The sequence below is a fragment of the Mesocricetus auratus genome, unplaced genomic scaffold, assembly GCF_017639785.1.
Source record: "Mesocricetus auratus isolate SY011 unplaced genomic scaffold, BCM_Maur_2.0 Super-Scaffold_100006, whole genome shotgun sequence".
Taxonomy (NCBI): Eukaryota; Metazoa; Chordata; class Mammalia; order Rodentia; family Cricetidae; genus Mesocricetus; species Mesocricetus auratus.
The window spans coordinates 78,901,257-78,915,204 of NW_024429190.1; positions in this window are offsets into that span (position 1 = coordinate 78,901,257).

A 13,948-nucleotide genomic window follows, 5' to 3' on the forward strand; every position below is an offset into this window, starting at 1 on the left:
AAGAACCAACTCTTTGTTACATTGATTCTTTGTATTGTTTTCCTAGTTTCTGCTTTATTGATTTCAGCCCTCAATTTGATTATTTCCTGGTGTCTACTCCTCCTGGGTGACTGTGCTTCCTTTTGTTCCATAGCTTTCAGTTGTGCTATTAATTCTCTAGTGTGACTATTCTCCAGTTACTTCATATGAGCACTTAGTGCTATGAACATTCCTCTTACTACTGCTTTCAAAGTGTCTCACAACTTTGGGTATGTTGTGTCTTCATTTTCATTGAATTCTGAGAAGTCGTTAATTTCTTTAGTTCTTCTTTAGGTGTATATAATGTAAAGTAACTGCAGAAACCAAAATAGATAAACAAACAAACAGATAGATACATACATACATACATACATACATACATACATACATACATATATACATAAAAGGATGCTGTGAAGGAAGTTTAGGAAAAAAGCATGGGACTGATCAGACACCCTCCCACTGAACCTGGGTGAAAGAGAGGAGGCCTTGGCAATCTGTGGGACCTTGGAGAGTGGAGCAGTATTTATTCCTGGCATACAGAAGGACTCTGGGAACCCATTTCACGTGGAGGGATGCTCTCTCAGCCTGGACACGTGGGGAAGAACCTGGGCCATTTCTGGGATGATGTGATGGACTCTGGAAATCCCTCACGGAGGCTCTTGCCCTCCCTGGGGAGTAGAGGGGGGATGGAGAGGGGATGAGGGGGTTGGGAGGACTGGGGGTGGGGGAGGAGGGGAGGGAGAGGGAACTGAAAGTGATATGCATAGAAATTTAAATAAAAAAATTATGAAAAATGATACCAACATCGTGCTTCCTGGCACTCAAATTCTCATCTTAGTGGTTGAAATCTTCTGCCATTTCTAGGCACAGAAATGTCATTACGTAATAATGAATTTTAGCTTATCACTCTTTAAAAATATAAATATATTGTTGTCTCAGTATTCTTCATGAAACCTATAAGTCTGGATACATAATGTAATGCATGTGTCTCTTCAACTTTTGATTGCAATTTGTTTTCCTTAGACAAAGCCAAAGGATCAGGTCTTTCATTAGTCTTCCTGAAGGTATTTGGTCTATGTTCCTGGGCAATTATATGGAATAGTAGACTTTCAATAACAATCACACTACTATGTTTTGACTTTATTTTATAAGAAAGCTTTATGCTCAATTTACATTAGTAGACAGAAAGCTTGACATTTGTTTCTTGACTATATAGCACTCCAGTATTAAGATGCATTAAAATATGTTACCATTCATATTCAGTGATGTTTAAGTAGTTTCCAAATCATCATTACAATGATATCAGTTACTTTTCCTCCTGCTGTGACAAAATACCCCCAACAAAGGCAACTTAAGAAAGAAAGGATTTATTATGGTTCATGATCACACATGATACATTTAGCATTGTGCAAATGGCATAGGAAAGAAGCTGAGGATGACTGATCACATGGCATTCAAGATCAGGAAGTCACAAGTGGTAGATGTTAGTGCCCTGCTTGCTTTCACACTTTAACTATGTCTACAGTCCACAGAAATAGTGCTGTCTGCACTTGGGGTGGCTTTTCTAGCATACTAACCTGAGGTGATCCCCAAGACAGTGCTCACAGCAGGCAGGAGAGCTTGTGTCCTGAGTGATCCTATATCCAGTACATTTGACCACAGTAACTGTCAGAACGTACAATGACTAATCACATAGCTTCCATAGGAATGGTTCCAGAAATTAGTTCCCTAATGCAAACATTATACACACGCTCTATCTAATGTGCACTAGAAATAGATATCCTCTCATAAGGACTTTTTATGTTTAAATTTGCTGAATGAAAATGAAAACATAGCTTCAAAATAAGACATAATATACATTCACGGTCTGTCATTTAATCAAAGACTGAATCCTATTTAAATATTGGGGTAAAGCATTTTACAGCATCAGTAAGCTATAAAACTCAAGCTAAAACTGTAACACATGTTTAGAATGCTATTGGGGGAGGGCCTAGGCCCTGCTCTGGATGAAATGTCAGTTACTGGAGATCCACCATGGAGGGCCTCACCCTCCTTGGTGATCAGAGTGGAGATTGGGTGGGGGACTGGGGGCCCTGGTGGGGAGGGTGGGGGATGAGAGGAGGGAGAGGGAGCTGGGATTGACACTTGAAACAATAGTGTTTCTAACATAAATTTAAAAAATTTAAAAAAAAGGAAGCACTGTCTCTTTTCAAATCATCGATGTTATGCTTCAGTTGCTCTACTTCTCCATTTGCTTCCTCAGATTTCTTCCTAAATCCTTCTTCAAGCAAAGCCTTTTGATCCCAAAAGAATGACCATGAGAGAGAAGTAAATATTGTAAAATCCCAGCATTGTATGAGTTATAGTTTCAAATCTTTAGCAAGGGGTGCTTGGTTTCCCCCTAAATAATTTCCCTTACAATGAAGATTATCTTGTGAGTTAGGCCTACATATCTGGGGAAGGAGAATTGAAACTTCACTGATGTTGACCCATAGTTCGTAACCCTCCTAACCTTCTGTAAAAGTTGGTTCTATATTTTACATCTCTGGTTCTTTGTGGGTGTCACGTCCTGTAATTCTACCTTCAATGACACAATGATATAACAAGGAGCAATATATGAGCAGTGAGAAACTGTTGCATAGAAACAGAAGAATACAGCAAGTTTAGGGATGGACTATAGGTGTTCTGGGCAGAACTGTAATGCACAAACATCAACTAGGTAAAAAGGTTTAGAACACTATATACTCATTATTTCAGTCATTACAGACTTTTGGATAAAAAAATCAGGTGAAGGTTAGGTGGGGACATGCAATCTTTCACAACTGTATCCATAATGAACACACAGAATGCTTATTCCTAAATAAGACAACCATGGTCAATGAAGACACAGCCACACTACAGACATGAAGACGTAGAGTCATGACAGTTAATGGCATAATCATTACCAGAAGCTTCTTCTGGAATTGCTGGGGGGGGTTGTCATTGAAAGAGTACTCCATGAAGACAACAATGGCTTCCTTCTCACAGGCTGTGTTCTCACCTAGCAGTTCCTGAAGTGTGTTTGTAGGGAGCCTTAGTCACTGGGTCATCTGCTCACTGTAGTGGTCATCTGCCTTCTGCATAGCTGCTAAGTTCTCACACAGGGCCAGAGTTGTCACAGCATCATCCAGACAACACACTGTTGATGGCATCTGTGTAGGTCACCACCAGAGCCCCCAGTCCTTTATGAACAAGGAGTTTTAGGGGATAAATGTGAAGCTAAAAGTGAATAGGATCCAAATTTTTAAGATTAAGCTACATTTCTAAATCTCACATGGCTACATTTACACACTCATAAACACACACTCTCATACACATACACACCTCCTTCAGCAAGTCATCAATCTCATAGTATCCCTTTGTGTTTGTGGTTTTCTAGTTCATAATGCTAAAAGTTAATATCTATCTTCATCTAATAAATTCCACTGCATGAAAAATAGAATTTTGCATTTAAAACTTTAAAGGAAAATAGATTGTATGAGCTAACAAGGGAAAAATATATCACATGATTTCTTAATAGTATGAATGTGCGCAGCTTAAACACTAGTTTTCACATTCAAACTATTTCAATTTCCAATTTCCATTTTACTTTATCATTTAGAAAATAATTAACATGGAAGATATCCCCTATGATAATAGAATATATCAGCTTAATTTGTTTAAAACTGATTTTATAGGTGCTTAAGTGCCTTTCCTCCAGTGACTATATTAGTTGAGAATTTTATATAGGTATGTTACAGACATAGATACTAGCGATGAAGTCTTTAAAGAAGGACTTGTAATCTATAGGTAAGTATAAAACATATATTTTTCAGAGTAGAAGTGCAAGTATAATATCACCATATAGAGATAATTTTTTAAATATGCATATTATGAACTCCCACCATCCCCCCCTTGGATCTTCCTGGACATACTCCATGCACAGAGTGGACCCCCCAGCAGGAGAGACCACCCTGAGTCCAAGCACACCTCACTCTTGGCCATACTTAGTCACTCTTCCCTCTTCCTTCCACCCTCCACTTGAATCTTGACCCCACTATGCACTCCATTTGAGTGAGGAGAACACAAGAAAAGGCCAAATCATCCAGAGTTCCAGACACTGAAGTCGTGGCCCACCTACGACACCAGGAGACTAGAGGAGAGGGAGAGACCCCACCTGTACCCACTCGAAGAAATGATGGGAAGACAACAGTATAAAAATACACTCAACAATACAAAGACCAATGTGACACCAACTGAATCTAGGGACTCCACTCCAGCAAGACCTGAAAAATCCAATGCAGATGAAGCAGAACACAAGGACCTTAACCTTGCCCCAACCTGCAGGACAATCACCGTGGGACTGGGGACACCTAGGAGAGAGATGGGGCACAAGAGAGAGATGAGGAACAGACGACAAGACAGGATTCTGATTAAGTTGACAACCTTTATTCATCCCAAAAGGATTTACATAGGGGAAATGAGAAGGGGAAGGAATAGGGAGTGTACTGCAGCTGCAAGGAAGCTGGCAGGGCAAGAGGTCAGTGGGAGGGGTAGAACATCTTGTATTGCCTGGTAACCTGACAGCAGGTTCTTACTTTATCTTCTTCAATCTGTCTTGTATTGCCCAAGCTTATCCCCTGACAGACTTGGTGGTTTTCTGTTGAGTCGATCTTTAACTGACAGATAGCCACAAGCCTGTTTCTGGAATTTGCTTTGAGTCCTAAGGGGCAGCAGGGTGGTCTGGAGTCATGTCCTCTTTATGAGGACATGATGCTGCTGGAGCTGGATTATGGCAGAGGCCCCTGACACCTTAAAAACTATTTATGAAGATGATAGAGACCCCTAAAAAATAGAAGAATATCCCTTAAAGAAATGGAAGAAAAAATAAACAAAAAATGGAAGAAAAGACAAATAAAAAATTTAAGAAATAAGCAAATCTGTTAAAGAATCTAAAGAAAGCCAAGAAAAAACAGCCAAACACTTGAAGGAAACAATTCAAACAGTTCAAAGCATGAAAGGTGAAATAGAAACAATAAAGAAAACACAGAATGAGGGGATGCTGGAAATAGAAAAGCTGGGTAAATGATCAGGAACTACAGATGTAAATATAACCAACAGAATCCAACAGATGGAAGACAGACTTTCAGGTGTCGAAGACTCACAAGAGGAAATACAGTCATCAACAAAGAAAATCTCAAGTCCAACAAATCCCTAACACAAAATATCCATGAAATATGGGAAAGCATGAAAAGGCCAAACTTAAGAATAATAGGTATAGGAGAAGGTGAAGAAATGCAGCTCAAAGGTACAGAACAAAATCATAGAAGAAAACTTCCCCAACCTAAAGAAGGATATGCCTATGAAAGTACAAGAGTCTTATGGAACACCAAATAGACAGAACCATAAAAAGAACTTCCCTTGTCACATAATAATCAAAGCACCAAACCTACAGAATAAAGAAAAAATATTAAGAGCAACAAAAGAAAAAGGCCAAGTAACATATAAAGACAGACCTACCCAAATTGCAGTAGACTTCTCAATGGAAACTTTGAAAGCCAGTAGGTCCTGGATAGATGTTCTACAAATGCTAAAGGGAAACATGGATGCCAGCCCAGACTACTATAACCAGCAAAGCTTTCTTTCAATTACTATTGCTGGAGTAAACAAGATATTCCATGACAAAACCAGATTTAAACAATGCATATCCACAAATCTAGCCCTACAGAAAGTAGTGGAAGGAAAACTCCAACCCAACGAAGATAACCACACTGACAAAAACATAGGCAATAGAAAATCCCACTTTACCAAACACTAAAAGAATAAAAGGGGAGAAATCCACATACAAAAAAACCAACAACAACAAATCCAAAACAAACAAGAATCAACAATCAATGGTCATTAATATCTCTCAATGTCAATGGCCTTAACTTCCCTATAAAAAGACACAAGCTAACAGAATGGATACCAAGACAGAATCCATCCTTCTGCTGCATAGAAAAAACACATCTCAACTTCAAAGATAGACATTACCTCAGAGTAAAGGGTTGGGAAAAGATTTTCCAATTCAATGGACCAATGAAACAAGCTGGTGTAGCAATCCTAATATCTAACAAATTAGATTTCAAACTAAAATCAGTCAAAAGAGATGAAGAAATGCATTTAATATTCATCACAGGAAAAATCCATCATTATGAAGTCTTAATTATGAACCACTATGCCCCAAATAAAAAGGCATACACATTCACAGAAGAAACATTTCTAAAGCTCAAATCACACATAAAACCTCACACATTTATAGTGGGAGACTTCAACAACCCACTCTCACCACTATACAGGACTACCAGACAGAAACTTACCAAAGAAACAAAGGAACTAACAGATATTTTGAACCAATTTGGTTTAATAGACATCTATAGAAAATTCCATCCAAACACAAAAAAAATATACCTTTTTCTCAGTGCCACATGTAACATTCTCTATAATCGACCAACTTTAGCAAAGTGGCAGGATAAAAAATTAACTCAAAAAATTCAATAGCCCTACTATATACAGATGATAAATGGACTGAGAAAGAAATCAGAGAAAAATCACCGTTTACAACAGCCACAAACAACATAAAATATCTTGAGGTAACGCTAACCAAACAAAGGAAAGGCCTGTAACACAAGAACTTTGAATCTTTCAAGAAAGAAAATAAGAAGATACCAGAAAATGGAAAGATCTCCCATGCTCTTGGATAGGTAGGATCAACATAGTAAAAATGGTAGTCTTGACAAAAGCAATCTACAGATACACTGCAATCCCCATCAAAGTCCCAACACAATTCTTCACAGACCTTGAAAGAATAATACTCAACTTTATATGGAAAAACAAAAAACTGAGGATAGCATAAAACAGCCTGATACAATAAAGCAACATATGGAGGAATCACCATCCTGAACTCAAGCTCTATTATACAGCCATAGTCCTGATAAAAACTTGGTATTGTCACAAAAGTAAACATGTAAACCAATGGAATAGAATTGAAAACCCTGATATTAACCCAAACACCTATGAACACCTGTTTTTGACAAATAATCTAAAGGTATACAATGGAAAAAAGAAAGCATCTTCAACAAATGGTGCTGGCATAACTAGATGCAGACATACAGAAGATTGCAGATAGATCCATATCTATCGCCATGCACAAAACTTAAGTCCAAATGGATCAAAGACCTCAACATAAATCCAGCCACACTGAACCTCTTAGAAGAGAAATTGGGAGGTACCCCTGAATGAATTGGTACAGGAGACCACCTCATGAGCATAACTCCATTAGCACAGCCATTGAGACAAACAATTAATAAATGGGACCTTCTGAAACTGAGAAGCTTCTGTAAGGCAAAGGACACAGTCAACAAAACAAAACGACAGTCCACAGAATGGGAAAATATATTCATCAACCCCACATCTGACAGAGGGCTGATTTCCAAAATATACAATGAACTCAAGAAGCTAGCCACCAAAACACCAAACAATCCAATTTAAAAGCGGGATGCAGAACTAAATAGAGAATTTTCAATAGAGGCGTCTAACATGGCTGAAAGACTCTTAAGAAAGTGCTCAACATCCTTAGCCATCAGGGAAATGCAACTTTTACACTGGTCAAAATGGCTAAAATCAAAAACACTAATGATAGTCTATGCTGGAGAGAATGTGGAGAAAGAGGAACACTTCTCCATTGCTGGTGGGAGTGCAAACTTGTATAACCACTCTGAAAATCAGTACAGCCATTTCTCAGGAAAGTGGGAATCAGTCTACCTCAAGATCCAGAGATTTCTCTCTTGGGCATATACCCAAAATATACACATTCATACAGCAAGGACATATGTTCAATTATGTTCATATCAGCATTGTTGTAATAGCCAGAACCTGGAAGCAACCTTGATGCCTCTCAACTGAATAATGAATGGAGAAAATGTGGTATAGTTACACAATGGAATATTACTCATCAGAAAAAAAACAATGAAATCTTGAAATTCTCAGGTAAATGGATGGAACTGGAAGAAAACATTCTGAATGAGGCAACCCAATCACAGAAAGACAAGCATGGTATATACTTAGTCATATATGGATATTAGACATAGAGCAAAGTATACCAACCTACAATCCACACCATCAGAGAAACTAGGAAACAAAGAGGACCCCAAAAGAAGAATGCATGGCACCCACAAGAAGGGTAGGGTGACAAGAATTGCACAGCAAATTGGGAGCACTTGGGGAGAGAGGAGGGAGGTAGGAAGAGGAGAAGGGGAGGGGGGAGAACAGGAGGACTGAGACAGGGGAGAAGTAGAGGAGGGTAAGAAATGAGATACCTTGATAGAAGGAGACAGTATAGGTTTGGAGAGAGGTCTGACACAGGTGAAATGTTAGGGGACCCACAGGGATGAACCCAACTAAGAATCTAGGCAGTGGTGGAGAGGTTGTCCTTGATGCCCTTCCCCTACAATGAGATTGATGACTACCTTGGTGGCCATTCATAGAGCTATCACCTAGTAGCTGATAGAAGCAGAAACAGGCACCCACATCTAAACACTGAGCCGTACTCCTGGAATCCAGTTGCAGAGAGGGAGGAGGGATGAGCAAAAGAGCCAAGACTGTGCTGGAGAAACCCACAGAAACAGTTGACCTCGCCTAGTGAGAGCACGGAGACCCTAGTCGTAAAGTTGAAGAACCAACATTGTACTGAACCAAGCCTTCTGAATGTGGGTGCCAGCTAGGTCAGGGCAGCCTATGGGTCCTCTGACAAACTTGGTGGAACCCAAATTGCTGCACACAGAACACAGCTCCGAGTGGAGCAAGGACCTCAGTGTAAGATCAGACAGACTGAATCATACAGAAGAGAGACTGGGGAGTGGGCTTGAACTCATTTGCTCAGGAACAGACTTTCTGAACAAGATCCATATCTCATAGTCTTTAAGAGAAATTAACAAACAGGATTTCATGAACAGGATAATTCTGTAACCATTATAAATCAGTTACATCGATAGTGTTCAGAATATATAGAGAGCTAAAACCATAACCAAACAAACAACTGAACATGAAGAAAACAAATAGCCCAATGTAAAATTTGGCCAAAGAACTGAACAGAGAGCTCTCAAACTGTCAAATACATAATAAGAACCACATAATAAAAGTTTCATTCTTAGCCACCATGGAACTGCAAATTAAAACTGCTTTGCGATTTCATCCTATGGATCAGAAAGGCCAGAAGCAATAAAAAATGATTGAATGTTTCTATTTACTGACTCACATGTGACCTCACAGAGACTGTGACAGCACAGGTGACCTCACAGAGATTATGACAGAGCACACAAACACATGCAAAATTTCAAACTAGACAAAGTCCCCGCTGAGAAGAGGAGTAGACACAAAGTCCTGACAGAACTTTAGTTTTAAAATATGATTGTTGCTTCACAGATAGTGTCAAAGTACTTACAAATATGCCAATGATATCCTTTATAATGAAAAATCCTAAAATTTACATAAAATCACAAAGCCTCTTTAACCAAATTACTCAAGCAAGAACAGCAGCACACACCCTGATTTAATAGAAATTACTAGGCTATAGTAATCAGAACAGTATGGCTTATTCAAAAATCTTTCCCAAAGTACTGTTAACCGACACCACAAGAAGAGCAAAGTAGGTGACAATGGACATATCTGTCTCAGAATATCATGCTGTACCTCACTAATTTGTACAATTAACATGTGTCAATGAGTATCCTTAAAGTATGGTAATAATAAAACAAAGATATATAAAACCTCAGAAATAAATCGATAAATTAACTATCACCTGAAGTTTACCGAAGCTGTCAAAAACACACACAGAAGGAGGACAGTGTCTTCAACAAAAAGTGGTGGGGAAACAGGGCAGCCATGTATAAAAAAGCAGAATTAGATCCTATGCACTCTACATAGAAGTCAGCAAAGAGATACAGAGTTAAGTACTGAGATGTGAAACTGGACACAGCAATCCACTAGTGTGCATGTGCAAAAGCATCAGACCAGCACAGGACAGGAAGAGCTGCATCTTCAACAGCCAAGGAGGGACTCAACCTGGAGTGATGAATGGAAAAGAAAACATGCTGTACATTTGCAAGGGACATTGATACAGACATACAAAGTAAGAAATCCTGTGATATAAACATGTAGATGAACACAGAAAGCTTCTAGTTAAATGGAATAACTGGGCAAACACAGACAAAGTATACAAGATCCCATGTACATACAAATCTTAAAAAGTTGACTAGAAACAGCACAATGTTGGATACTCCATGTCTGGAAAGGGGATACTTCAGAAGATATTGAACCAAATCCATAAAATTCCAGTTGCATAAGAAAGGAAATATACAGAAAGCATAAAACCATGAGAGGAAAAAACAGAGTTTCTAAATATTTATCTTGACAATGGCATTTCCATCTATGACACAAAAAGTAAAAGAAAACAAATAAAAAATACAAGTAGAGCAGAATCCAACTAAAAGGCTTCCTGCTAGGAGAAGAAATCACCAAGAAAACAGAAACCAGAATAGAAGAGCAAAGTTTGCAAACCACATATTTTCTAGGAGATATTCAAAATAAAAATATCATGCAACTCAACAGCAATACAACTCAAATACCCAATTAAATATGGGGAGGAACTTGAATATGTATCGCTAAAAGTAAAGCTCACAATGGCTGTTAAGTTTATGCACAGATAGTGAACATCATTATCTTCAGGCAACTGAAGTCAAAATTGAAATGAAGAATCATCAGAGCTCTTTAGGTGACTATCAATAAAGACAAAAGACAACAAGTTGTGAAGAAGATATTGAAAAAGTGAACACTATTGAATAGAAAATAAATTGGTATGAATAGTCAGGAGAATATTAGAGCATTTCCTAAAATAAAAAAATGCAATTTCTGTATGATTCAGAGATCCTACTTCTATGCATAAGTAATGGTTAGTCTTCATTGTTGATTTGATAGAATATTAAATCACCATGGAAACAAATCCCTGGGAATTTCTATGAGGGGTTATCTAGATTAGGTCATGTGGGAGACCTGTCCTAAAGGTGAGTGCTACTGTTCCATCTGCTGTGTCTCAAGCTCATGGAAAAGGAGGAAGAGAACTGAACAGGGGTCTTTGTTCCTCTACTTCAAGATTGTAGATGAAACTTCGGCAACTCCCTCATGGTCTGGCTGTTTGCTTCATAGGGCTGTGTCCTCCTGAACTGTCAGTCAAAACAAACCCTTTCTCCTGTGAGTCAGGTTTTAGTTTTTGGGGTTGTTTTTTGTTGTGAGCTATTTGGTTACAGAAATAGAAAGTAGATATGTGGATATCTATTACTTATGGTTAATAAAGATTGCTTGAGAGTTCATGATGCAAAGCCGGCCACAGGATGCAGAGGTCGGGCAGTGGTGGTATGCAACTTAAATCCCAGGATTTGAAAGATATAAAAGAAGAAGCAAAGTCTGTTTAGAGAATTTGTCTCCAGCCCCATTGAAGAAAGGCAGCATTCTGGGACTGGAGTCAGGACTGGTGGAAACAGGATCACAATTTCAGTATGAGGTAGAGGTAAGAGCTAGTGGCTGGCTGCTTTGCTTCTCTGATCTTCAGCTTGAAGCTTGATCCCCAATATCAGTCTCTAGGTATTAATTATTGGTTCTATATAAATAAGATAATGTAAATCCAGAGGTGTGAGTACAATCTTCAAGGGCCAGGCTCATCTGTGTGTTGATATCCTGGCTTCTCCCTCTCCGAAGGTCCTGGGCAACCTGGCCCTGTTCCTGGTCCAGACTCCTCTATTTCTCCAGCTCTGGTGGTTTCTCCTCTGCACCCTCCTGTACTCAGAGCCAGCCCTCTCCTGGGCTTGTGCCTTCTCCTTAGGGAATCTTTCCTGGTCATGGGGACTCTCTAATCCTTGGGTTCACTCCCCTTCACTGGATCACTCTTCTCTAGGTGACTTTCCCTGGCCACTGTGATCTTGTCTTCTCTGGGTGATTACTCCTCACCCTGCTCAAAGGCCATCAAAGATTGCATGGCTGCATCATGCATGGCTTCAGTGACTATGTAAGGACTCTGCATGCAGAAAACATGCTGATCTGGGGTCAAGCAGCCTTGGCCCAAGGCAGCTCAATGATGCCAATTTCAATGGCTCCATCTTCTGAGCCTTATTCTAAACTGCTCACTTTCCCTTTTAAGCAAGTGCCTTCCTTCCTGTTCTTTCTCTTTCCATTTCTGCTTCCAATGGGTTAATACCTACCCCTCACTTTGCTCCCTTTCCCAATAAACTCCACGCTAAGTGTGGTGGTTCATGTTTCATCACTGAAGCTGCAGCAAAGAACAACACCATGTTTCTTGTGCAAGTATTGAGAACACCTAAAATGCTGATAGACTATGAATGGTCCTCAGTGGCTGGATGGGTAAAGATGATGTGGAAGAGGAGCACAGCATTTAAGAAGGAAAGAAAACCTGCCATTGGTAACACTATGTATAAACCTTAGAGCATTAGACTACATGACATGAGCCAAATACAAAGACACAGTGTTACTAATGCCTCTCTGCAGGAAAATGGAAAACTTGTGAATTTAGACACTGCTCTCAGATGTCTAAAACCCAGGGAAGGAATAAAGGATGAATCAGCAGGCAAGATGACACAGGGTGGAGAGTCTCTCACTGCTACAGCCAGTTTATTTTAATCTCTGCAACACAGATGAAGGTGGAAAGAGGTGTGGCATGTACCTACAGGCACACAAACACAGCCACTCAATGGACCACATAACATCTCATACGCAACAGTAGTATTTTTTTAAACCACTTAGTTCATCTGCTTAAGAAACCAAATTCATCTAAGTAGTTACTGTGGGGCAAACATGTACCTTCACTATCTACAGACTTAGCTGTTTCAAGAATTTCTAGAATGCCCCATGGACAGCTGATAAGTTTCACCATAAAAAAAATGTAAACCCAAGCAGTTGGACACTTGCTGTTCTCCAGAGGATTGAAGTGTGTTCCCAGCATCCATATCAGCCTGCTTCTGACTTTCTGTAACTCCAGCTCCAGGGAATCTAAAGTCTCTGAACACCAAAGATGCCTGTACTCACATGCATATACCACAGCAGACACCCATACTGCACAATATAAAAAGTTTCTCAGAAATGTAAACCTAACTACTTAACCCCATGCCCAAAATGTATTGTAGGCGTCTCAGAAGACAAGAAAGAAGTCATTCTTCATCCAATGAGATGAACTGATGTCATCCACCTTCTCATCAAAACATTCATCCATCTAACTGCCCCTAGATAATGTCATCTAACTTATCATCAAAGCATCCTTCCAGCCAACTGCAATTAGATAATGTCGTCCATTCACCTCCTCATGGAAGCTTCCTTCCACCTAATTGCTCCTGGTAGAAGTAGCACTCTGCTGTCTGGGTCACCTTTCAAAATGGAAGACTTGTTCCTCCAGTTATGGGAGTACTGATGGGCAAGAGTTCTCACATACCAGCACTTTTAATGACAAAGGCCTCCAGGGCAGACTTCCAGGGTTGGGTAGGCATGAGAGATGCAGAACTAGCACCCCAGACCCAACATAGGCTAGCTCAAAAGTTCCAGCCCAGCTCTCCTTCTGGAGTTCAGAGGTCAGAGGTCAGAGGCTGCCCCATGACAGCTCTTTCTCTTTCCATACTGCTTCTCTTCATGTACTGGACTATACCAGAGTACACACAGGTGGGATTCTCAACGAAACTAGAAGGGTTATCATAAGGAAAATCCTTTGTTTTGTTCACTAATATCCAACTGCTCTCCCTAGAACCCAGGAATTTAACTGCTAAATAAACTTTTATTGGATTTGGAGTCATTCGCCTGAATGGCAAGATATAAA